This window comes from Schistocerca piceifrons, chromosome 2, assembly GCF_021461385.2.
Source record: "Schistocerca piceifrons isolate TAMUIC-IGC-003096 chromosome 2, iqSchPice1.1, whole genome shotgun sequence".
NCBI classification, from domain to species: domain Eukaryota; kingdom Metazoa; phylum Arthropoda; class Insecta; order Orthoptera; family Acrididae; genus Schistocerca; species Schistocerca piceifrons.
The window spans coordinates 340,687,958-340,714,930 of NC_060139.1; positions in this window are offsets into that span (position 1 = coordinate 340,687,958).

Below are 26,973 nucleotides of genomic sequence, written 5' to 3' on the forward strand. Positions count from 1 at the left end.
TTTGTACAGAGTCTCTTCCTTGTTGACGTTGTCATAGTTGGACTGCGTTAACTTGTCGGCTACTCATTTCTGCTCCTGCCCAACATTCCTACGACGACATTGGGTGCACCACTCTGTAACCCACCTCTTCTTACCATTGTGTACGAAGTGGAACACAACAAGAGCCATTCACCACGCATCACAATGCTGCTCAGACGGCCTTTCACATTGTCAGCGAAAATATTTCTCGTCAAGCCATTCATTCCAGCCACTAATTAAGAGACTAATGATTATGCTACCTTTGCACGGTCAAAATACCGCGGCTCTTTAAAAATTTGCTCAGTGAGCAGGCCAGACCTCAAAATATTTTCTAGAGGACATGTTTTTGATAAACAGGCGGAAATCAATTTTGCCTAGTTCCTTATAATAAATTAACAAGGTAAAAATTATATACAAATAAATATACTAATTCTATCATTATTACAAAAATTTAAAAATTAAATTTATAATCTTAATAAAAAACCTAAAATAATTATAAAATCAAAAATAAAAATAATGAACTAAACAGTGCAACAGTGATAATCTCGATGGATCGTGGAAGAGAGGCGGGGGATGAAGGAACAGCAGTAAAGATTACGCGAAGTTCTTTGGCAAGCAACTATGCGATCCTCCCTGAGTTGTATCCTTTACGAGCGTACCCGCTGTAGCGTCTCCGGGCAGACGAAAATAGCACAAGTCGAACGTAACAGGACGTCAGCTCGCTTCCGCCAGACGGCGAGTAATGACCCTCCGCGGACACAGTAAAGCAAACTTTTAATCGTACGCCATTCGGATGGGGTAGTTATCTTGCCGAAACGAGTTGTCGGGCTTCCGTCGGGTCGCACAAGTTCGACGGCCGAATGCAGAGAGAGAGATAAGTCTGTCTGCGCCGTATCAGAGCGTCCGCGGCCAGACAAAAGGGGAATCCCCGGCTGCGGCAGCGGCGGTGGCCGGCAGCCAGCCTCGCCCCTCCGAGCCCCTTCCAGCGGCTGCGCAGTCCGGCCGTAAACACGGCCTGTTAAAACTGCGGCGCGCCCTCCTGATAAGCAGTCCCAGATCTGGAGCACAGGCAACGAGAGGGAAGGCGCCTAATTAGAGCCCGCGGAGGGTGGGGCCCAAACTGAGGGATAATAAAAGCGGAACTGGGAAAATTTCGCCCTCATTCTGCTCTGCGGCTGCGCTCGGCGTCCCTGTGACTCGGCATACCTTTCGTTGCGTCCGCCAAGTTTCCTTTGACGCCCCGCGAACAATAGCAACGAGAGTAATATGGTAGCGTTCCTGCCAAAATTAACACTGCTCGCACAGAAGACTTTTACTTGTTTCTGCTTTTTTTGTTACTCTCCGGAGCAGAAGCCATCTTAATTTGAACGTAGCATTTAATAATGTTATCTACTACCGAGTGGCGACAGTGGAAATGAGTGCTCTTTGAAACAAAGGACAGTCAAGGCGTCCTTCGCTGACACTTTCAAGTTTATATCTCACAAAGCGCGGCAAAAGTGTGCACTGTGCTTTTTGTTGCTTTCTGTCGCGATGTAATCTACGTATGTACTCCATATAAAAGGCAATGTCATGACTCAATGACTCATCATCGCCCAACTCAAACTTGAAATTGGGACGGGATATGTTCCTATACTATAAGCACCGTTTAACAAGGGATTTTTCGAAATGTGGGGGATGAAGAGTTTTTTGAACAGTCGTAACTAAGGCAGTTTTGAATCTAGAACAACGACAATTGATATTTGTTTTCTCGGTCAGAAATAAAGAAATCCGTGTTACAGCATTTTTTTGAAATTTAGCCCCTAGTCTGTGAAAGTTTATTTTGAAAATCAGTCATTACTGGAGGGAGGTCCACTAAGGCAGTTTTAAAACTGCATCTATAAAAACTGGTATTTAAATTCTCAGTTAGAAACAAAAAAAGACTTGAGTCAGTGTTTCTGAAATTCAATCCTTAAGGATATGAAATAGGAGGTGAAAAAATTTCGTCAGGACTAAACATATGTAAAGTTAAATCTATGAAGACTAGTATTTGACTCCTACAGAAATATGTTTTAGGGGATGAAGTTTATGTGAAAATATAATCAGGAGAACTCAAAAGGCAGGATTCGTAAAGATCTCCCACTAGCTGCCAGAACTGCTTTTTGGTCAGAAGTACATTCAGAAAACACATGCTCCTACGGCCTTAATTAGCGTGGAAAGATTGCAATTTGTGAGCAACATAAAAATTCGGTTAAAGATGAACTCTGTGCACAAATACAGTGTACGCGAGCGAAGTGGCAGGCGCTAAACTAGTTTCGGCCGGCCGGAGTAGCCGCGCTGTTCTAGGCGCTTCAGTCTGGAACCGCGCTACCGCTACGGTTGCAGGTTCAAATTCTGCCTAGTGCATGAATGTGTGTGATGTCCTTAGGTTAGTTAGGTTTAAGTAGTTCTAAGTTTTAGGGGACTGATGACCTCAGAAGCCATAAACTAGTTTCATATAAACTCGGTGGGCCCATGTGCTTTCTCTATGCTCTTCATTGTTTATATTTATAGACACACTATTTCTCTTTATCCTGAGCCAGTACCTGGAATGACATTATGAGATACGGTTGAAGTGGCAACTAACAAGAGTAATTTAAATTTCAGATTTTCTGTCGTTTTCATGTATGAACACTTGTCGTTTCCTAGGACAAATTTTATCATTCGTATATGAATATTGACAATACAATGGGAGAGTCGTAAATTAGGAAATTATTTTGAACGAAGCGTCACACATTGAGCTACAAACGCAAAATCGTTTTTTCCTTTGTGCCCACAAAATGAAATGTTAATGACAGCGCACTTCGTAAAATCAAGTAATGTGAAAAGAGATTTGAAGTGTTCCTGTACACCCGCGAGGAGGAAAGAGCGCAAACTTTCCGCAACTGACGAAGGAAGGAGGAATAGTGTTTAACATCCTGTCGACATTGAGGAAGAGCTTCCTGAGTATTGTTCATCAGTTGGGGCCCTTACCGAGCAGGGTTAATGGAAAAGATAGAGAAGATGAATCTTTAGCCGGCGCGCGAGTGTTACGGAGATATGGAGATGGTCAACAGACTCCATTGGAAGACGCTACAAGGGAGGCGTTATGCATCTTGGAGAGGTTTGCTTCTGAGATTTCAAGAGACTGCGTTTCAGAAGAGTCTGGTAGCATATCATTTCCTCCGTCATACGTCTATCGAAATAGCCCTACGTGAGAACCAAAGAAATCAGAGCACATACATAGCTATTCTTCCCATGCGCCAGTCGTGAATGGAACAGGGAACGAGGGGGAGAGGGGGGTGAGGGGGGAAGGCAGCGATAATAGAAGTACCTCCACCACTCACTATACGGTGGTTTGTGGAGTTTGGATGGATATTTGTTGGACAACGGCATCTGTCGTGTCGTTTTTAAAAGGAACCATCCTGAGAATTGATTTGTGCAAAACGAAACTGATGTGAACTTTGTACACTGTTGAGTCACATTAACTGACCGCCTGCGGAAAGCCCGAATAACTACCTCTGACAGCGCTGATCGCTGCAAGACCTGCCGGAAGACAGTCAATGAGGTTCTGGAAGGTTCCGACAGAGATGTGGAGCCACGCCTGCTGCAGTGCAGCGGCCACTTGCGTTCCGTTTCTCGGTTGAGGGTCCATGGCGCGAACGAACCGATCGAGGTGGTCCCACAGACCGTCGACTGGATTTAAATCCGATAAGTTTGGTGACCAGGGGAGAACGCTAAGCTCGTCCTAGTGCTCTCTGAGCGAAGCGTGTACACTGCGAGCCGTGTGACGCGTTGCATTGCTGGTAGATGCCAGTGTCAAGGAAAAACAAACTTCTTCTAGGTGATGACATGGTCCCCAAGGATAGATGCATACTCGTGCTGAGCCATCGTGCCTTCATCCAGGAAATGCCACGAAGACTTCCTCCAGACCATAACGCTCCTTCCTACCGCCAGGGCCCTTCCGACCATTGTTGCAGGGTGTCGACCATCTATCCGATGGAACATGAAACAAAATTTATCTAAAAGGCAACTTCTCGCCACTCAGTGGACGTTAAGGTGCGCAAATTCCGGCTGTCGTGGGAGATAAACAGCACTCAACATTGGTGCATGAAGCAGGAGTTCGCTGCGAAGGTCCATACGCAGCAACTTTCGCTGAAAAGTGATGGAGGAGAAACTGTTGGTAGACCTTTGGTTCGTCTGGGCGACCAGTTGCTGAACAGTTACGTGTCTCTTGACACACACACACACACAACTCCGCAGCCGTCTTCACGCCTGTTATCCCACAGTTTACTCGGCGGCGGTTTTGGAATGTGCCATATTGCTATGCATGGTATACGTTAACCAAGGCGGTACGCGAACAGTTTACAAGCTTAGCCGTTTCGGAAATGCTCCCACCTTTGGTCCGAAAGTCAACGATCGAGGCCTTTTGGATCCGAATTACCCAAACGACTGCACTGTTTTCAGCGTCCCCCGACAAGCTTTATATACCCTCCATTGCTGGTGCTGCCAGCTGCCATCCGTGAGTGGTTACTGCACGCTCACGTCGAACATAGGCGGTGGTTGCATTAATTTGGCTGACTGTAATCGTCTGTGCTGCGGCGTAGATAATTCATTCATTTAAGGGATGCGATTCTGAACTGACTGTACAGATAACTGTAAGCAAAGACAGCATCCATTTCTTCTATCTCTATCTCTCTCTCTCTCTCTCTCTCTCTCTCTCTCTGTCTCTCTGTCTCTTTCGCTTTTGTTAATCTTAAAATCTGCTTTGGAAAACATTCTCAATTCTGAATTAAAAATCCACTTCAATTGTAGACAATGTATCTTCCGATTCGGTGGCTTACACCCCATCATAAGGCGCCGGTCAACTGGGTATGACAGACGGACCAGTCAATTGCAAGAGATATCTTGTAACTGACTGGCCCGCCCCCATACAACCCTGATTTAATTAATTGTTGAATGGCACCTGATAATGCCTCTAGAAGTCTCCGAAACTAGTCGTGAAATACATGATTCAGTATTTGCAATTGAAGCGGATTTTTAATTCAGTTAGTCTTTTTCACAAGATGGAAACGGAACTACCTGGCTTGGGGAAACGAAACTGAGAAGGAACAGGATTAATAGTGATGATCATTTGTTGTAATTTTTTTCCGCAGCTCCTGTCACTAACTAGCGCGCTCCAGTTTCGATTCCCGGTCAGATCGCTCATTTTCTTAACCTAATCAGTTCGTCTAATCTTCATCCAAAGACGTGCGAGTCGCCGAAAGTGGAGTATACACTATGTGATCAAGAGTATCCGGACTCCCCCAAAAACATACGTTATTGATATTAGGTGTATTGTGCTGCCACCTAAGGCCAGGTACTCCATATCAGCCGTCTCAGTAGTCATTAGACATCGTGAGAGAGCAGAACGGGGCGCTACGTGGAACTCACGGACTTCGAACGTGGGCAGGTGATTGGGTGTCATTTGTGTCATACGTGTGTACGCGAGATTTTCACACTCCCAAACATCCCTAGGTCCACTGTTACCGTTGTGGGTAGGGCTACGTACAGCACAAAAGCGTACAGGCCGACCTCGTCTGTTGACTGACAGGGACCGCCGACAGTTGAAGAGGGTCATAATGTGTAATAGGCAGACATCATTCCAGACCGTCACACGGGAATTCCAAACTGCATCATGATCCACTGCAAGTACTAGGACAGTTGGGCGCGAGGTTAGAAAACGTGTATTTCATGGTCAAGCGGCAGCTCATAAGCCACACATCACGCCGGTAAATGCCAAACGACGCCTCGCTTAGAGTAAGGAGCGTAAACATTGGACGATTGAACAGGGGAAAAATGTTTTGTGGAGTGACGAATCACAATATGGCGATCCAATGGTAGAATCGACATCGATATCTCTCCTCGGTGCAGCACTCCGTGAAGAATGGGCTGCAATTCCCCAAGAAACATTCCAGAACTTGACTGAACGTATGCCTGCGAGAGTGGAAGCTGTCATCAAGGATAAGGGGTGGGCCAACACCATATTGAATTCCAGCATTACCGATGGTGGGTGCCAAGAACTTGTAAGTCATTTTAAGCGCGGTGTCCGGATACTTCTGATCACATAGTGTAATAGAAAAACTTGCACCATGTGGTCGAAAAGCCCGGTAAATAATGACTTACTATCGTTTCACATTGTAATTTTTCAGTTTGTTTTAAACAACGTATCACGATAAAAAAAAATTCTAATGTCGATTTATTTTGCAGTTAAACCGTACGAATGAAAGACAAACGTTAAAATCGAGAGATGCACATAAATACAAGACCTTGAACTGTGTAATTATCTTATAAGTATTGTCCAAAGTAACAGTCGCAATCTGCACGGTAAAGTTGGAAGTCGTTGGAGGAAGGACTGTTCAACATGATCCACCTTATACTGTTTTGCTTCACGTAATGCGAGAGATGTGTTATGTTCCATGTCGCAGGCTGATCGTGTCAAAGATACTTTTTATAAAGTAATGTGTTTAAGCCTCGCAAACCAGCGAGCCATGATACAATGCCTCCAAGACCAACATATTTCGAATGACAGTAATAGTTGAGGTGATGTTTCAATGTTCCGTAGACATGAGCTGGAGTTTCATAATTCATCTACCACATGTTCATACTGTGGATAGGGCTAACTCTTTCCAGTAATTCCGGCAAAGTAGCGTACAGAAAATTGAAAATATGCTTCTCCTGCCAGTTCTGGATGAAAGCATATGTGATCGTATGAGATAATGATCGATAATGCCATTTTAAATACTGTCATCGTATTTCTGTGTCTGCTCTACTACATGTGTGCGGTAGAGGTTTACTTCCGTGCAGTCGTACACATTATGACAGTATTGTGACTCCATTTGTGGAATATTTTTCATCAGTGAAAAGTACTGATCCTGAAATTGGCAGATCTTGCATCTGATAACTTACAATGAAGTTGCAGAATTCCAACGTCTGTTGGCAGTCCTCTGGCAGCAAAGCTTCCTTCTCTCAAACGCGAAATGGATGTAAATGATTTGTGTGCAGTTTTTATACAATAGGGCTTCGTGATATTCCCGATGTAGTACCAAGAGATCTCATGGTCATTCTTTTGTTCCCCGTAACAAATTTTCCTCGTCGTATGCACTGCACATCCGTCGCCACCAGTAGCTAATAAAATCTAGAAGTGCAACAAATGCATTGTAACACCCTCAGCCGTCTATCCATAGAGTAAAAGTGGATTCGCTGATGGCAAGTGCTTGGTGGAAAAGTTTTGTTGATACACTTGCCTTGCAATCTCTTCTCTTCCATCTGCAAGCCCTTATATGAGATGCATGTCCGCTTATTCCGCGTTTGTGAAACTTGCCATGGAAATAACGCTGCAAATCATTTTTAGCAAGCGTTGATTCGGTGCATATCAGCCAAAGCGAAGAGCGGAATGTTGTTAACATGTTGTTCATGCCGCCCTTATCGCAATCCAAACTGGAGGCCCTCGACTTAATGTAACCGGAATTTTCTCATGGTGCCTCCAGTCCCCCCCCCCCCCCCCCCTACACCACCACCTCTCTGTCCTGGTGATTAGCCATAGAACATAGACGGGGTCACCTGTCAACAAAAATCCTCAGCACCTCTTCCTATCTATGTGCACAATTAGTCAGTCCTCACGACATGCGCTGTCTAAGTGGCATATCACTGACTGAAAATCTACTCATCTATCGCGATGTAACGTGCCGATTATACCAGAAATGCTAGTATTTGTTGCAAGTATATAGCAATGGCTCGAAATACAGTGATAAAATGTGAACTGTGCGTTTCTCTGTCTTCAAATAAGTCTCAAAAACGTTCCAACGTCCAAAACATTTTTTTTTCTGCAGAAGATGTAGTTATAGTCTCTCTCTCTCTCTCTCTCTCTCTCTCTCTCTATCTCTCTCTCTCTCTCTCTCTCTGTCTGTAGTGTTCAATCCGGAGGCTGGTTTACAGCAGTACGCCATTCCCCTCTTCTGTCTGCCTTCATTTCCGCGCAAGTAGTGCATCCCACATCATTCACAATCTGCTGCATCTATGACATCCCTGGTCGTCTCCAGCGATTTCTTCTCGGAATAGCTCCTTCTGCTATTATTCCAATGATGTTATTGTGTCTTCAAACGTACCCTACGAGTCTGTCTCTTCTTCTTTTGATATGCCGCCACAGAGATCTGGTCCCCTGCATTCTTCTCAATACCTCTTCGATGGTAACTCTGGCCCTCCAGCTCATCTTCGTCATCCTTCTGCAGCACCAAGTCTCCAGGGCTTCTAGCCGTCATCTCTCTTGCTTACCATTGTACAAGTTTCACACCAATATAAGGCCACACTCCGAGCAAATGCTTTCTTTACGCCTTCCTTTATTTTTAGACTGATGTTATTCCTGATCAGCAAGTTCTTCCCCAAACTAAATGCAATTTTGGCCTGTTGTATTCTGCTCATGATTTCTTTCTGGCTTCAACCATCTCCTGTAATCATGAATCACAAATAGGAAAATCGTCTATCGTTTCTAGCTCCTTTCTTCCAATTATTATTCTTGTATTCCTCTTCTGCACTGCATACTATTAGTTTAGCCTTTTGCTTGTGTACCTCATACCATATTGATTACAGAAAATCTTTTCCATTTTACTGAGGACCTGCTGTAGATCTCCTTTCGTCTCCGTGACTAGAGCAGTATCATATGCGTGATGCAGCATGTCTTCCTTCCGCCCATTAATTTTGATCCCCATCCCAGCAGTTTCACGAACTGGATATACGAGGAGAAAGAGCACATCCTTGTCCCTCGCCTTTTCTCGTTTTTGCTCCTTTTCCCCAATGAAAATTTCTAAGACACTTCATTCTTATAGAAGCTATCACCCTTATGTCTACTATGTAGTTTAGACAAAGACATGTGGGTGATACACAGCATCCAGCTATAGTAGCCAGCTGTAGTAGAAGCCTTAAAATTTTATGTCAGCTCCCTTCGGGCTTCCAAAGTCCTCATTCTGTTCGATTCTATGTCCATTTAAAATCGCTAAGGCACAAGAAGTGGAATTCAAAAGCTAACAACCTACATCTACATCTATGTCTATACTCTGCGAACCATCGAAGTGCATGCCAGAGGGTACGTCACACTGTACTAGTTATTAGGGCTTTCTCACTTTCCATTCACATTTGGAACTGGGGAAAATGATGGAACTGGGGAAAATGATAGTTTAAATGCATCTATGCAAGCTGTAATTAATTTAATTTCATCCTCACGGTGCCTGTGGAAGCATTATGCGGGGGAAAACGTAGTAAGTAGACTATTTCGCGACAGTTTCAGTCTATCTTCAGGAGTCCACCACCAGTTCAGTTCTTTCGACATCTCAGTGACACTCTCCTGCAGGTTAGCAAACCTGTGACCATTCGTGCTGCCCTTCTCTGTATACGTTCAATAGCCACTGCTTATTCTGTTTGGCGTAGGTCACACACACTTCAGGAATATTCTAGATTGGGTCACACGAGTTGTTTGTAAGCTATCACCATTGTAGACTCATTGCATTTCCCTGTTATTATTCTACCAATAAACCGAAGTCTTTACCCACAACTGAGCCTATGAGATGTTAGTGAGTTAACGAGTATTTCGCTCTCATTTAAGTATATGGCCGAAAGAGTCAGTCTTCAGGAATTGTGAAATGAACCCTGTCGTCCAGGACCGAGTGCCACAAAGGGCGCAGATTCAGCACGAGATAGGGAAACTCACAGACGTCTATTGTCTATTGAGGCCTAAACACTGTAGTGTGCGAGTGAGACAGACGAGAACCTACGTCATAGGGAAACCCAGTAGAAGCTGTTTGTGCTGAAGGAGGCGTAGCAGTGTTAAATATGGCGCACCTACGATCGGCCATAAAGGGAAACATTTATGAAAACTATTTATTCTGTAGTAATGCTTGGAATGAAGCCACAGTAATTTTAATCTGCCATTCTCCATAAATTTTCATGGTGATCCCAATAAAACTTGAATATTGATCATATCTATAATAGCTTAGGATTTACTGTTAAAGTGAAATTAACAAGTTTTCTAATAAAGACCTGAATGCTAAAATCTGAACGCTTTGGTCGATCTTGACGATCAACATTCATATAGAAGCGCATCATTGAAATGACAAACATTGTAAATATAAACTCTGTAACTTTACTTGTTAAATAAAATAAATGTCGTGTGACTAGGGCCTCCGGTTCGCCGTGTGAAAGTCTTTCTATTTGACGTCACTTCGGTGACTTACGCGTCGATGGGGATGAAATGATGATGATTAGGGCAACACAACACCAAGTCCCTTAGCGGAGAAAATCTCCGACCCATCCGGGAATCGAACCCGGGCTCTTAGGATTGACATTCCGTCGTGCTGACCACTCAGCGGGGGCTGACTTTAAAAGATATAGTAACTTTAAATTATTAGTATTTTCAGTTAAGCATCAGATCATCATTTCTTCAACACAAAAAAACATTGAAATGATGACAGCATGATACCTTATTGAATGATTAGGTAATAGAACATTTGTTGTAAAATTAGTGCATAATAGTTACTTTTGTTCTTTATTTGTTTATCAGAAAGCACATGGGTGTAAAGCTACTGGCCGTGGCATTCATAGCTAAGAAGGAAATTGTATTGGTTTTATGTAAAAGAATTTAACGTTTATTATGTGATGGACACTACTGTTACTTTATTTATAATGTGAAAGTGGTCAAGTTTTGATTATTTAAATATGTTAAAATGTAAAATACTGTAGAATTGGCTGTAGCCAATCAGATGGACGGCTTCAGCAAAGGGAACTGAGCTAGTCAGTTGAACAATATTCGGCGCGCGGGAAACGCGGCCAGGGACGAGCAGAGGGACAGTGCTGGTGCAGACGCCAAAGGGTACAGTTCAGATTGAGACGCGAAAGCGGAAAGTCGGTCTTAAGCAGCTAGGGAGTGCAGCGACTTAGAAAATTTCGCGTTGTGTGGTATCGCGGGACTTAGTCTCTGGGTGGTGAGCAACCGCGTTCGTGGTGTGAACTCCCAACTTTCCGCGTAGATAACTTGTATTTCGCGATGAGATTGTGAATGATCGAACTGTGTCAAATGGACCACTTTCACTATTAGTTTGCTTCCTAATAAATATTATTCTAGCCAAATCGCAACTGTGTGGTCTACATCATTTATGGGTCGTTAATTTAATTCCCGATATTATTATTGCTGTTATTATATGTTATTTTAACTTTTTATTTCGCAAACATGCCATCAGCCAGACAATTTAACCAAAGGGTCAAAAGTACCTAATTTAGTGCGTGTAATGCGACACGTGCGGTTCAATCCCTAGACGAGTTTGAGCCAAGACATTTCGACGAACAGGAACCGCATGTGAGCCCGAACATCTGTGGGATGTTAGCTCGCAATTGGGGGCTCGTCCGGGATAGGAGTTTGGGAAGTGTTAGTTGAGGGATAAGAATCTTGCAAAGTGTTGGAACAGGATTGGATTTTGTGAAGTGTTAGTTGCGGAATATGAACTCTGGAAAGTTTATAATTGGATTTGAATTCTGCAAAGTGTTTCCAAAAGTATTATCTGAACTTCGATAGGCAGAAGCTCTCGCAAAAGCTAAATGTGAGATTGGTTCAGAACTGATTATTAGGTTTCTTTAATATTTGTGAAATCGCAATTGTAATTATCAGAGTGACCTAGGTCCCATGTCTGTGGCAGTTTAGGTTGTTTGCATTGGGGCTCTGAGCTACGAATTTTGCAACAGTTGTATGCACCGAGTGACTGGACACTAGCTTTGGTGCGACAAAGAGGGGTTTGCATATTACCTGAGTTTCTTTTGTTTTGTGAAAGATCGTTTGACAATATACTGCTGTGTAGTCACTGAAGACTTTTTGCACCGCTCTCTTGACTGCCAAACACGTTTCATTCAACATGTCTCTATCTATAGCCATACGCTTTGTTTTGTACCTATTATACAGTAGTCTCTGTTTCTTCAGAAGTTTCTTTATAGTGACCGCATACCATGAAAGATCTCTCCCATAATAAACTGTCCTAATGGGCACATATCCGACCAGTGCATGGTCGACTGTTCTATTAAATTTGAGGCCTAGTTGTTGCCTGAGCTAAAAGTTTCATGTTCCTCATTGAGGTATAACACTATTGTTTCTTTGTATAGTATGCTGAACACATAAATGTTTCTACTTGTTTTAGTTTCCCTTTGTTTCTTGGTATTCATTGTTGCTATAACTACCCCATGGTCACTGATACAAGTTCGATGAGGACTTCCTCAAAGAGGTCAGGTCTGTTTGTTCCCGTTAGATCTAATATATTTCCACCATGAGATGGGTTCTGGACTATCTGTTGTAGGTTTTCCAGAGAAGGCCTCTTATCAATCATTTGACAGTGCATGCAGCATGAAATCCAAATCGAGACGACAGAGTTCCTGCAGACTAAATCTTAATACGGAGTCATTCACAATGAAGAAGCCGTTATTCTTGGTAAAGGCGCCACAGAATCCGCAAGTTTCATCGACCTTAAACTTTCGCCTTCTGTGTTTTATCGTCCGGGCACACAGAATGCCTTTCAGTAATGGCAAGAAGACTGGAATGTGTCTTAATTCTTCGGGGAAGATATTATGCTTGTGTTGATCCCGATATCATGCGTTTCGCGTTATTCACCTACTCAGATGGCAAATATCACTTGGCTGCCGTATAAGAATCAATCACGAAAGTTTTTCCATGCACCTTCACCGCACTAGAATCAACCCAACTCTGTTACGCGACTGCATTACCACTACAGAAGGCGACATCAGTCTCTTCCTCCTCGCATGTTCAAATTAGGAGAGAAACATAAAATCCTTTTGGCAACAATTGCGTCAACTAGAGTAGCACTCGAGTGTTGCTGCCTGCCGGAGTGGCCGAGCGGCTCTAGGCCTTCAGTCTGGAACCGCGCGACGCTACGGTCGCAGGCTCGAATCCTACCACGGGCATGGATGTGTGTGATGTCCTTAGGTTAGTTAGGTTTAAGTAGTTCTAAGTTCTAGGAGACTGATGACCTCAGATGTTAAGTCCCATAGCGCTCAGAGCCATTTGAACCATTTTCGAGTGTTGCTATTTTATATTCTTTAGGTAATTCGGTATTACTAAAGGGGTTTTTACGTAAATTTTTAGAAGCTGCCGATATACCTTTGTACTATAACACAACACTGGGAACTAGCTTAACCGTCGTTTAATGTATAGTTATTTCAGTTCAAGCACTGAAAATTTATATTTCCATTACGGCTATTCTTTGTCCCATATTTCTGAAATTTGAGATGCCAGAACCATCAGCTTGCTAAACCAGGGTTTAATTTCGACCGGAACGCTCCGCAACGGCATTGCGGCGTGTACCACGGAATTTTTTTGAACTCATTGAAGTAAGTCGGCACCGGAAGTCTGAAAATAGTATAAATCGCAACGTCACTATAATCTGCCGCTGCGTCAGCACCAGGGAAAGTCTCAAAGAGGGACCAACGTGATGCGATGGGCAGGGCCGTGGGGTGAAGTATTTTGTGTGTGTGTGTGTGTGTGTGTGTGTGTGTATGTACAGTACACACAAGATTTGAGCATCATTCCGAAGGTTGTGATCGGTACTTATCGGTAAACTCTGCGTCGACAGTCTTTTTTCACGACTACCAGAAATCTCAAGAGGTCTACAGTACAAACAGTTGAACCTGAATTTCAGAACAGTATTTTGTAAAAAAACGATTTCTCATTGTATGTTTTATCACAAGTTATAGAAGTCAAAACTTGTGATTTTCACGGCTGGGAGGGGGAAAGAAGGGAGTTGTATGGTTGAATAGGTGCGTTCTGCCGCCTAAAATTTTAGAAATTCAGCACTGTGTTAAACTGCCGTACACAAATTTACACAGCAAGCCAAACACCTTTGTCATACGAGTAGTGCCACCTTTATTCATATTTGTGCCAGTACACGACTGTTAACAGTAAATATTGTTGTATTATTATCCAGTCTTTTCCTATTTCCAGATCCGATTGTAAATGAAATTCTGTGCAGGTCTTCCTAGAGTCGGCAGATTCAGTTCAGAACATTGGTGTTGAAATATAACGTCCGCAGAGGCTGAAGTTGTTCATCCTATTAAATGTTTGTTTCTCGGCGGAGCCAAACACAAAGCTTGCCTAACGGGAGCTAACCTGTTCACGTGGCTTGGTACAGCTACTTCCGGTATTGTGCATTGTTATCTATTTATTTGGCATGTTGCAATATTAGCTGCCCCAGGAAGAATACCTGCTTTGTTGGTGCTGCATAGTTATATCAACTTTTATTGAGATAAACATGCCCGCAGTGTTCATATTCGACCACTAGTGCAGAGGTTGTCTCAGAATCAGCTCTGTAAAAAATACATGCAATTCGCACATTTATTTATATACAAAAGCCGACTTCAAAATTTCCTATACTATTATCGTCAGTTTTAGGCCTAAGTTTCAACTGTGTTCTTTTATAAATCTTTGACAACAGTTGCCCCAACTAATTTCCTTGTATAATTACGTCAGAAATAGGTTTATTTTTATAATTTTCTGACGCTTGAATCTGAATTTTCTTGAAAATTTTCGTAAGTGAAGAGTGTTGTGGATAACTTACTTCGTAGCAAATCAGCTTTTGCGATTTGCAGTTACTGGCAAATAACAGTTGACCCCTAATTTAAGTGTAGGTATATCAGTACAAATAAACGTACTTTTTTTTCTTGGAACTTTCAGAAGTTACTGTTGTCTTGTGCATAAGCTATTCCACAGCTAATTGGCATTTGTGATTTAGTTACTGTATTAACATATCGTGTTACATCTAGTTTTCCCTTTCAAGCGTATTGCATAATATCTACATCTGTCGTAAATTTACACTATTTTCGAGTTTGTTAGTGCCTGACTAACTGCAAAAGTTTTAGGAAACTCTTAACTTTTACAACAGATTTTTCTGGTACCTTAATAAAAATCACGTTTTGTGTACCAATAGCTTCAGCTCTTAAAAGGAATTAGTAATTGTTTTAGCTCAACAGATTAAAAATAATCAGCAGGCTTATTCTGAAATCATTAGTTTACTGTCCTGTAAAACATTTGCACCAGCCACAATGCAGGCCCACTGCGAATACAGGATGAGTTAGTGACGCTCGCAAGCAGCTAGAAATCGCTCTGACCACTGTCAAACGGTTGGCAGCTGCTGCTCGTAGCAGCTGGACGAGCTGCCCAGTCGTGTACTGGAGGCACCAGTGCTACCTCAAATACTGCTCTCTCCTCTAAGGGAAGTACAGCATCTGTCGTTAATCGTCCACTTAACTGTGAGTGACGTGTCACTGGTAGAGCTGGGCGACATAGGTGGGGACAAGGGAGGACTCAGGGTGTTATACGGATCTCCTAACAAATAGGTTTGAGGTGCTCTCTTTCACTGAAACTGAAACTGAGCCAGGGGGTTCATTCAACCTGCTGGAAAACTTCCTTTTCCTTGTGTCAGGAAGAGACAAACACAAAACATTAGGCGTTCATTAATCATCGGTAGTTAAACGTACGGCGAATAATGGTACCACCAAGGGAAACGGCAAGAAAGGACAGGAGGAAACAAAGGTGCGCTCTGTGTGTATGCCTGGGAGCCTCATTTAACATGTTGAAAACGCTATTCCGGCAGCCATTGAAGGAATAGGGTGAAACCAACTACGAACTATGGCGCTCGTTGGAACGAACGATGCCTCGTCTGGGCTCTGAAGTCATAGTTGGATCATTCTAGTGAATGGCAGAGGAGATTGGAAAGAGTCTCAAAGAAGCTCACAATTTGCAGCTTTGTCCCCAGAACGGATCATGGTACTCTGGTTCTGAGTTGAGTGGAAGGATTGAACCAGAGACTTTGGAGTGTCTTTGACAAGCTAGGCTGAGACTTTTTGGAGCTTGAGCTATCGAGATGACAACTGTAGGGTCCCCCTAACTGGGTCAGGTGCGCACTACACATTAGAGGTTGCTACCCAGGTAGCTGACTGCGTGTGGATTAGATTAGATTAGATTAATACTAGTTCCATGGATCATGAATACGATATTTCGTAATGATGTGGAACGAGTCGAATTTTCTAATACATGACATAATTAGGTTAATTTAACAACATACTTAAGTTAATATAACAACTTTATTTTTTGTGTTTTTTGTTTTTCTTTATTTTTTATTTTTATTTTTTTTATTTTTTAAATATTTTTTTTCTTAATTTATATCTAAAAATTCCTCTATGGAGTAGAAGGAGTTGTCATTCAGAAATTCTTTTAATTTCTTCTTAAATACTTGTTGGTTATCTGTCAGACTTTTGATACTATTTGGTAAGTGACCAAAGACTTTAGTGCCAGTATAATTCACCCCTTTCTGTGCCAAAGTTAGATTTAATCTTGAATAGTGAAGATCATCCTTTCTCCTAGTATTGTAGTTATGCACACTGCTATTACTTTTGAATTGGGTTTGGTTGTTAATAACAAATTTCATAAGAGAGTATATATACTGAGAAGCTACTGTGAATATCCCTAGATCCTTAAATAAATGTCTGCAGGATGATCTTGGGTGGACTCCAGCTATTATTCTGATTACACACTTTTGTGCAATAAATACTTTATTCCTCAGTGATGAATTCCCCCAAAATATGATACCATATGAAAACAATGAGTGAAAATAGGCGTAGTAAGCTAATTTACTAAGATGTTTATCACCAAAATTTGCAATTACCCTTATTGCATAAGTAGCTGAACTCAAACGTTTCAGCAGATCATCAATGTGTTTCTTCCAACTTAATCTCTCATCAATGGACACACCTAAAAATTTGGAATATTCTACCTTAGCTACATGCTTCTGATTAAGGTCTATATTCATTAATGGCGTCATACCATTCCCTGTACGGAACTGTATGTACTGTGTCTTATCAAAATTCAGTGAGAGTCCGTTTACAAGGAACCACTTAGTAATTTTCTGAAAGACAGTATTGACAATTTCATCAGTTAATTCTTGTTTTTCAGGTGTGATTACTATACTTGTACCATCAGCAAAGAGAACTAACTTTGCCTCTTCATGAATATAGAATGGCAAGTCATTAATATATAATAAGAACAACAAAGGACCCAAGACTGACCCTTGTGGAACCCCATTCTTGATAGTTCCCCAGTTTGAGGAATGTGCTGTTCTTTGCATGTTACGAGAACTACTTATTTCAACTTTCTGCACTCTTCCAGTTAGGTACAAATTAAACCATTTGTGCACTGTCCCACTCATGCCACAATACTTGAGCTTGTATAGCAGAATTTCATGATTTACACAATCAAAAGCCTTTGAGAGATCACAAAAAATCCCAATGGGTGGTGTTCGGTTATTCAGATCATTCAAAATTTGACTGGTGAAAGCATATATGGCATTTTCTGTTGAAAAACCTTTCTTGGAAACCAAACTGACATTTTGTTAGTACTTCATTTTTACAGATATGTGAAGCTACTCTTGAATACATTACTTTCTCAAAAATTTTGGATAAAGCTGTTAGAAGGGAGATTGGACGGTAATTGTTGACATCAGATCTATCCCCCTTTTTATGCAAAGGTATAACAATAGCATATTTCAGTCTATCAGGGAAAATGCCCTGTTCCAGAGAGCTATTACACAGGTGGCTGAGAATCTTACTTATCTGTTGAGAACAAGCTTTTAGTATTTTGCTGGAAATCCCATCAATTCCATGTGAGTTTTTGCTTTTAAGCAAGTTTATTATTTTCCTAATTTGAGAGGGAGAAGTGGGTGAGATTTCAATTGTATCAAATTGCATGGGTATGGCCTCTTCCATTAACAGCCTAGCATCTTCTAATGAACACCTGGATCCTACTATATCCACAACATTTAGAAAATGATTATTAAAAATATTTTCAACTTCTGACTTTTTGTTCGTAAAGTTTTCATTCAATTTGATGGTAATACTGTCTTCCTCTGCTCTTGGTTGACCTGTTTCTCTTTTAATAATATTCCAAATTGTTTTAATTTTATTATCAGAGTTGCTGATTTCAGACATGATACACATACTCCTGGATTTTTTAATAACTTTTCTTAATATAACACAGTAGTTTTTATAATTTTTGATAGTTTCTGGGTCACTACTCTTTCTTGCTGTCAGATACATTTCCCTTTTCCGGTTACAAGATATTTTTATACCCTTAGTAAGCCATGGTTTGTTACAAGGTTTCTTATGAGTATATTTAACTATTTTCTTGGGGAAGCAGTTTTCAAATGCATTTACAAAAATGTCATGAAATAAATTATATTTTAAATTGGCATCAGGTTCACGGTACACCTCATCCCAGTCTAACTGCTGTAGGCTTTCCCTGAAATTTGCAATTGTTAAATCGTTGACTGAACGTACTACTTTGGAGGACTGTTTAGTGTTGCTGAATGGAGCTATGTCATATATTGTAACTAGCTGTGCACCATGATCAGAAAGACCATTCTCAACAGGCTGAGCATTTATCTGGTTAAACTTATCTTGGTCTATAAAGAAGTTATCTATCAGTGAGCTGCTATCCTTTACCACCCGAGTAGGAAAATCAATAACGGGTGTCAAATTGAAAGAACCGAGTAATACTTCAAGGTCATTTTTCCTATTACCCTCTTTCAGAGAATCTACATTGAAGTCCCCACAAATAATAATTTGCTTCCCCCTGTCTGACAGATAGCACAACAAGGAGTCCAAATTTTTCAGAAATAGATGAAAATTTCCTGATGGGGACCTATATACAGTTACAATTATAAATGTGCCTTTATTTAATTTAAGCTCACAGGTACATGCTTCTATATGTTTCTCTACACAAAACTTTTTTGTTTCTATACTTTTTGCACAATGATAACTTTTGACATATATGGCAACTCCTCCTTTCTCCATATTTTCTCTCATTACATGTACACAGAGCTTATATCCACTTACATTTACCTTATCCATATCAGTAACAATGTGATGCTCAGACAGGCATAGTATATCTATTTCATTCTCAGCTTCTAAATCTTCTAAACAAACCAGAAGCTCACCTACTTTATTCTTTAAACACCCAATATTTTGATGAAATATACTTACATTATTTTTAATTATACTTTTATGAGAACCTTTCCTTATTCTAACATTTGCAGTACTCTCCTGTCTGAGTTTCTCATTCTGCTTAGGCCTAGTTCCTATACCAGTGGTCACATGGTGTTCAGAGAGGCAGATTATGTCAACTGGGTTGGGTGACTTTAATTCATCAATGCAATTACCTAGGACTGAGATACAACTTGATGGAGATAAAATTTCTGGTGATTGGTGAAAATTTATAATTGATAGCTGTGATTGGTGATCAAATGTGCTAGAATTGTGCTGTTTAATTTCTTTCCTAAACTGAAGATTTGTTTCCATCCTGACCTCTCGTAGAACTTGACATCTTTCTGTCTTACCTATCCTAAAAAAGGTGCTGCTCCAACACCTGTAACCACTGGTATTTTACCATTCATGGCAGTGCCTCCCCCCCTTAAATTTCCTTCTATTACCCCAGCCAGTTTCCCCTTCCCTTTCCTGTTGAGATGTAGGCCGTGCCTGGTATAGTCCCACCTACTGAGATAATCAACGGGAACCACACCAATATGAGCCCCCGCACCCGACCCAAGCAGCTGTTCCAACTCCAAATTAACTCTCAAACAGAAGAGTTCAAATGAGGACGGTCATGGCGTCTCAGGACAGATACAAATTCAACATTGGTGTGTCTCGATGCCGACGCAATCTTCACCAGGTCACACTCTATACTGTACCCAGGATCTCTGTCGATGCTGTTCCCTGGCCCTCCCACAATAACCACGGTGTCTTCCCTGGTAAATCCTTTACAGAGTGAACCTAAATCCTCTATCACCTGATCCAGACTAGCACTTGGTTTGAAAAAATTTGTGACCTGGTATTCTGGTCCTAATTCCTCCTGCAGAAGTTGGCCTACACCTCTGGCATGAGAACTGCCTAACAACAAAACTTTCTTCCTTTTCGATGACTTTCCTACATTCTTTTTCAATTTCCTATTGAAAGTTTGTTGTGTCCTGTCTACACCTACCTCTGCTTGAGGCTCATCAGTTTCTAACTGAAGCAACAGGTCAAACTTATTTTTGACATTCACCACAAAACTGTCAGACTTAGTTCTAGGCCTGTTCCTTCTGCTACCTGTTGCCACTTCCCACGTCTCTTTGCCCTTCTCCCTCCTTAACCTGTCCAGATCTTCCCTAGCCTGATCTAGCTCAGCCTGAAGGGCAGCAATTTTCCCCTCCTGTTCCACTATCTTCCTATCTCTGCTGCAAATCCTACATAACCACTGATGAGCCTGATCCACTTTCCCAACACCCACGCCACTGCAGTCCCCCCAGTGAAAAAAACTACTACATCCATCACACCAAACCCCGGAACTAACAATTCTACGGCAAGTCAGGCACTTCTCACTCATGGCAAAAATAATACTTTAGCTAGAATAAATCAATTAAATTACCGAAAATCAAAAAAGACGTTACAAGAATTAAGCCTATTCACAAATGTATATAAGCAAATTTCTGATTTAAAATTCCGCTGTTTTTCTGAGATCTGTATTAAAACAATGAAGGTATACGCTATTTATAATATATTTCACTCAATGGAATGAAAAAAAGGACAATTAAACGAGATACTTTAACTTTGATTCTCCAAAAACGTTACGAGAATAAACAAACGTATATAGGCAAGTTTCTGATATAAAGTTACGCTGTTTTTCTGAAATCTGTATTAAAACAATGAAGTTATACGCTATTTACGGTACTTTACTTATTTGTTACCGAGAAACTAGTTAAATTACCGTGAAACAAGAAACAAACACGTTTACAAAATTTAAGCCTAAGCGCGACCTCGCGAAGTTACGATCTTTTCGTGTTTTCTGAAAAAATACGCAAAGAAAAGTCAAACCTTTAATGGCAAGACTAAACGATACACTAATGCACGTATTTAATTTGTTGTCGGCGTTAAACTAAATTATATTCCTGTCTAAATCACTTAACTTTCTGGAAATGGTTTCTGGCGTCACTTACTCGGCGGCCATCTTGTGACAGCAGCCAAGGGTTTTTTTAGGTTAGGTAGCTCTCCATCCCGCTCAGATAACGTAAGCTGTGGGAGACCTGTAAGCATTAGTGTAAAATCCAAACGCATGTCCCCATCCCTGTCCTTCACAGACGAGAATATTTAATATCCTAGTAGTTAACTGCAGAAGTATTTGCAACAAAGTCACAGAGTATGAAGTGCTCCCGAAAAGCAGAGAAACTCACGTAGTCCTAGGTATAGAAAGTTGTCTGAAATTTGCATTTCATAACAGCAAGGTTTTTTAGAGAAAATTTAAATATGTATCGAAAGGAAGGGAGAGGAGAGTGCTGTATTTGTCGCACAGAGATAGAAACTGAAGCTGCATGCGAGATAGTTTGAGCAAGTCTCAGTCTTAGGGGTGGCCATAAAATTGGATCCTCTTTGTGGTGTCACCGCCAGACATCACACTTGCTGGGTGGCAGCCTTTAAATCGGCCGCGGTCCGTTATTATACGTCGGACACGCGTGTCGCCACTATCAGTGATTGCAGACCGGGCGCCGCCACACGGCAGGTCTAGACAGACTTCCTAGCACTCGTCCCAGTTGTACAACCGACTTTGCTAGCGATGGTTCACTGACAAAATACGCTCTCATTTGCCGAGACGATAGTTAGCATAGCCTTCAGCTACGTGATTTGCTACGACCTAGCAAGGTGCCATTACCAGTTACTATTGATACTGTGAATCATGTACCGTCAAGAGCGACGTTCACCATTAATGGATTAAAGTTAAGTATTCCACCAGCTACGTCTGTTTTTTCTAAATTCTAATTTCCTTGTCCTGTTCCAGACCTCACGCCAGCCTGCGTGAGCTAAAACGCGTGCCTTTCGGCTTCCTCTAGTAACGCGGTGTTGGCTCACCTTCCTTTAGAGAAAACCTCTCAGTTACCTTGTACTTAAGTTCCGAAATCATACTTTAATCATCGATGGAGACTTTAATCATCCAAAAATCAACTGGGAAAATCACAGTCTTGTTAGTGTTGGGGGTGACAAAAGTCTTGTAAAACGTTATCTTGTAAAACATTACTAAATGTCTCCTCTGAAAACTATCCAGAACAGGTAGATCTGGCCCCTTGGAGGATGTCCTCATCGAAAGTGATAATACTGTTGTGGCAACAACAATTACCAAAATGCAAAGGGCAGCTAAAATAGGCAGAATGATATATATGTTCAGTAAACCAGGTAAAAAAAGTAATAGTGTGATACCGCAGTGAGTGAAACTCTTAGCACAGCACAGGGGAATGCAAAGGAGCTTTGCCTCGCGTTTAACACGTTTGACACGTTCCACATCATAACGGTTTTCCGTGCTATTGATCAATGGAACACTTAATTATCTAACTAACGAACCAACCTCGCGTTTAAAGGAATAGTTGGCCATGCACTGAATAGATATGTACCCAGTACAACACTTCATAATGAGAGGTATCCGCTATGGTATACAGTCGCTCTAAAGAAACTTTCAAAGAAACAGAGCCTAATGCGTAACACATGAAAAACAAAGCGTAGGGCAATGGACAGAGAGATGATGAATTAAACGTATTTGGCTATCAAGAGAGCTATGTGTGAAGTTTTAAATGACTACCGTGGCACAATATTCCCAAATGATCTTTCACAAAAGCCAAAGAAACTCTGGACGTATGTAAAGGCTGTTAGTGGCACCAAACTTAGTGTCCATTCACTCAAGGACGAGACTGGAACTGAAATTGAGAGTGGCGTAGCAAAAGCAGAAATGATTAACTCGGTTTTCAAATGGTCCTTTACAATGGAAAACCCAGGAATCGTGTTACACTTTAATTTTTGTACAACTGTAAAGATGAATGAAATAGATATTAGTGGCCGGCCGGGTGGCCGAGCGGTTCTAGGCGTTACAGTCTGGAACCGCGCGCCCGCTACGGTCGCAGGTTCGAATCCTGCCTCGGGCATGGGTGTGTGTGATGTCGTTAGGTTAGTTAGGTTTAAGTAGTTCTAAGTTCTAGGGGACTGATGACCTCAGAAGTTAAGTCCCATAGTGCTCAGAGCAATTTGAACCATTTTTAGATATTAGTGCCAAAGACCTTGAGAAGCAGCTGAAATTGAAAAATCCCCAGAGTCCTATGGAATCCCTATCAGATTCTGAACTGATTTTGCGGCTGAGTTAGGACCCCTTTTAACTATATTCTGTTGTCGATCACTTTCAGAAAAAACCGTTCCCACTAGCTGGAAGAAATCACAGGTCGCACCCGTATCCACTATCCTTGACATCAGATTGTTGTAGAATCTTGAAACATATTCAGAGCTGAGACATAATCATATATCTCCAGACCAACTAGTATGAATTCCGAAAACATCGATCGTGAGAAAAGCGGTTCGCAGTTTTCTCACGTCACATACTGAAAGCTTTGGATCAAAGCAGTCATGTGTGGGGTACCAAGCAAGATTTGTCACTCGAGTGTGAACATTGTCGCAGGGAAGACACAGCAAGCTATCTTGGATGGAGAGTCACTGACAAGTATAGAAGCCGGAAAGTGTGCTGGGCGTCTTGCTCTTCATGTTGTATATTAATGACCTTGTGGACGATATTAATAATAGCTCAGACTTTTTGTAGATGATGAAGTCATCTATGACGAAGCAATGCCTGAAAGAAGCTGCATACAAATTCAGTCTGACCTTGACAAGATTTCAAAATGGTGCGAAGATTGGCAAGGGCATTATCACAAAGAGTCAATCGTGGGTAAAACAAGTAGTAGACTTCCATTTATTGGTAGAATACCAGGGAAATGCAATCAGTCGAGAAAGGAGACTGTTTACAAATTACTCGAGCGACCTATCCTAGAATATTGCGGTCTATTCTAGAATATTGCGACTTATCCTAGATTATTGCTCAAGTGTGTGGAACCCGTATCAAGTAGAGCTAACTCGGGATATTGAACATATTGAGGGTTGCATGAATTGTTTGATCAGTGGGGGAGTGTCACAAAGATGCTGAAGAAACTGAAATGGCAGGCTCTTGAAGATTAGACGTAAGCTATCCCAAGAAAGCTGAACTACAAAATTTCAGCAACCAGCTTTAAATGATAATTATATGAATATACACTGAAGAGCCAAAGAAACTGCTATAGGTATGCTTATTCAAATACGAGACATGTAAACAGGCAGGCCGGCCGCGGTGGTCTCGCGGTTCTAGGCGCGCAGTCCGGAACCGTGCGACTGCTACGGTCGCAGGTTCGAATCCCGCCTCGGGCATGGATGTGTGTGATGTCCTTAGGTTAGTTAGGTTTAAGTAGTTCTAAGTTCTAGGGGACTGATGACCACAGCTGTTAAGTCCCATAGTGCTCAGAGCCATTTGAACCATTTTTTAAACAGGCAGAATACGGCGCTGCGGTCGGCAAGGCCTATATAATACAACAAGGGTCTCGCGCAGTTGTTAGACCGGTTACTGCTGCTACATTAGCAGGTTATCAAGATTTAACCGTGTTTGAAAGTAGTGTTACAATCGGCGCACAAGCGATGGGACAAGCATCTCCGAGATAGTGATGAAGTGAGGATTTTCCTCTACGACCATTTCAAGAGTGTACCGAGAATATCAGCAGTCCGTTATAACATCAAATCTCCGACATCGATGCGGCCAGAAAAAGATCCTGCAAGAACGGGACCAACGACGATTGAACAGAATCGCTCAACGGTACAGAAGTGCAACCCTTCCGCAAATTTCAATGCTGGACCCTCAAAAACTGTCAACGTGCGAAACATACAATGGAACATCATAGGTATGGGCTTTCCGAGCCGAAGGCTCACTCTGTACCCTTGATGGCTGCACGACACAAAGCTTTACGCCTCGCCTGGGCCCGTCAACACCGACATTGGACTGTTGATGACTGGAAACTGATCAGACGAGTCTCGTTTCAAATTGCGTCGAGAAGATGGACGTGTACGGGTATGGATAAAACCTCATGAATCCATGGAACCTGCATGTCAACAGGGGACTGTTCAAGCTGGTGGAGGCTCTGTAATGGTGTGGGACGTGTGCAGTTGGAGTATTAAGGGATCCCTGATACGTCTAGATACGACCCTGACAGGCCACACGTACGTAAGGATCCTGTCTGATCACCTGCATCCATTAATGTCCATTGTGCATTCCGACAGACTTGGGCAATTCTAGCAGGACAATGCGACATCCCACACGTCCAGAATTGCTACAGAGTGGCTCTAGGAACACTCTTCTGAGTTTAAACCCTTCTGATGGCCACCAAACTCCCAAGACATGAACTTTATTGAGCATATATGCTTTGCAACGTGCTGTTCAGAAGAGATCTCCATCCCCTCGTACTGCTAAGTATTTATGAACGGTCCTGCAGGATTCATGGAGTCAATTCCCTCCAGCACTACTTCAGACATTAGTCGGGCCCATGCCACTTGTGAGTGCTCGCGGGGGCCCTACACGATTTTAGGCAGGAGTACCAGTTTCTTTGGCTCTTCAGTGTACTATAGCCCCCTGATATTCGCTTCCAATGACTGGATTAATTACATCTCGTAGGGAGGAAGTTAAACAACCATTCTCCCCGTAATCGTAATAACTGGAACAGCGGTACACATACTCTGCCGTGCACTTCTCAGTGGTTTGCAGAGTATAGCTGTAGATGTAGATCAGCAGTACAAACATGGAAAGTCAGCGCGGGGGAATTCCTTCGTGAACAGCCGCTGTTGCTTTCTGTTAACGTCATTATGAGAAGCAGAAAGAAGTGACAGTGTTGGCTGAAAAACTGACGATACGTTCAAGCAAAATGATGAAGAGTGAGTGAAACGGTTATGTGTAAAATAATGTCCCTTGTTGTATTTGGGATCTGAATAAAATTTCCTGTTTCAAATGCAAATTAATGATATATTACTGAAGGAACAATAATGACTACCATTCACACTGTACGCACTCATTACCCCTTTACATCCTTCTTTCGAGCCGCATCTCCTTTATTTACCAGTGCTCTCTTTAAATATCCCTTCCCCAGAATATCATAAAATACCTATTTCGAACACCTAAAAATATTTTTGTACCTCTAAATCTTTTTGCAACAAGCACTATCATTATTATTGTTGTTATGGGAAGCAGCAGTTGTAGAAGAACTATCTTTCTCATTCTCTGTTAAGACCTAGGTCCCACTTCACACGCGGTCGGCCGTGTTACTGTTGATCTGGAAGTGTTAGTTGCAGAGGGTGGCCAGGTGCCCTTCCTGCCGCCACCCCAAACACCCCTCCCCTCCCCCCGGGCGGAATTAGTGTACCCCAGCTGTGTGCGTCTAGTGTAAGTCATGGAATAGTGCGAACGTTTTCAAATGTCTGTGAGTCGTGTAACTGACGCGGAACGTGGAGACCAGACCAGCATTCACCTAGTGGGATGTGGAAAACCGCCTAAAAACCATGTCCAGGCTGCCCGGCAGACCAGTCCTCGTCGTTAATCGGCTGGACGGGTTCGATCTGGGGCCGGCGCGCCTACCCAAGTCCAGGAAGCAGTGCATTAGCGCTCTCGGCTACCCTAGCGTGTCAGTTGTAGAAGTACTACATTAATTTTATTAGCTCTTAGCCAGGACTATTTATTCACGTTGTCTCTACAGGCACTCATATCATATTTTTACTATTTTTTATATTAAATTATAGTATTGCGTGTTTGAAACCCTGGTGCAATGTTAGAGTGGATCTGAAGATCCTAATCTGATCTGCTTAAATAAAGAAATAAAATAAGTTACGACAGGAGGGCCATTATGCCAAGCAGAGTAGTATTTAAGTATACGCACCACAGAAGAAGACGTGGTCGTGCGGTAGCGTTCTCGCTTCCCACGC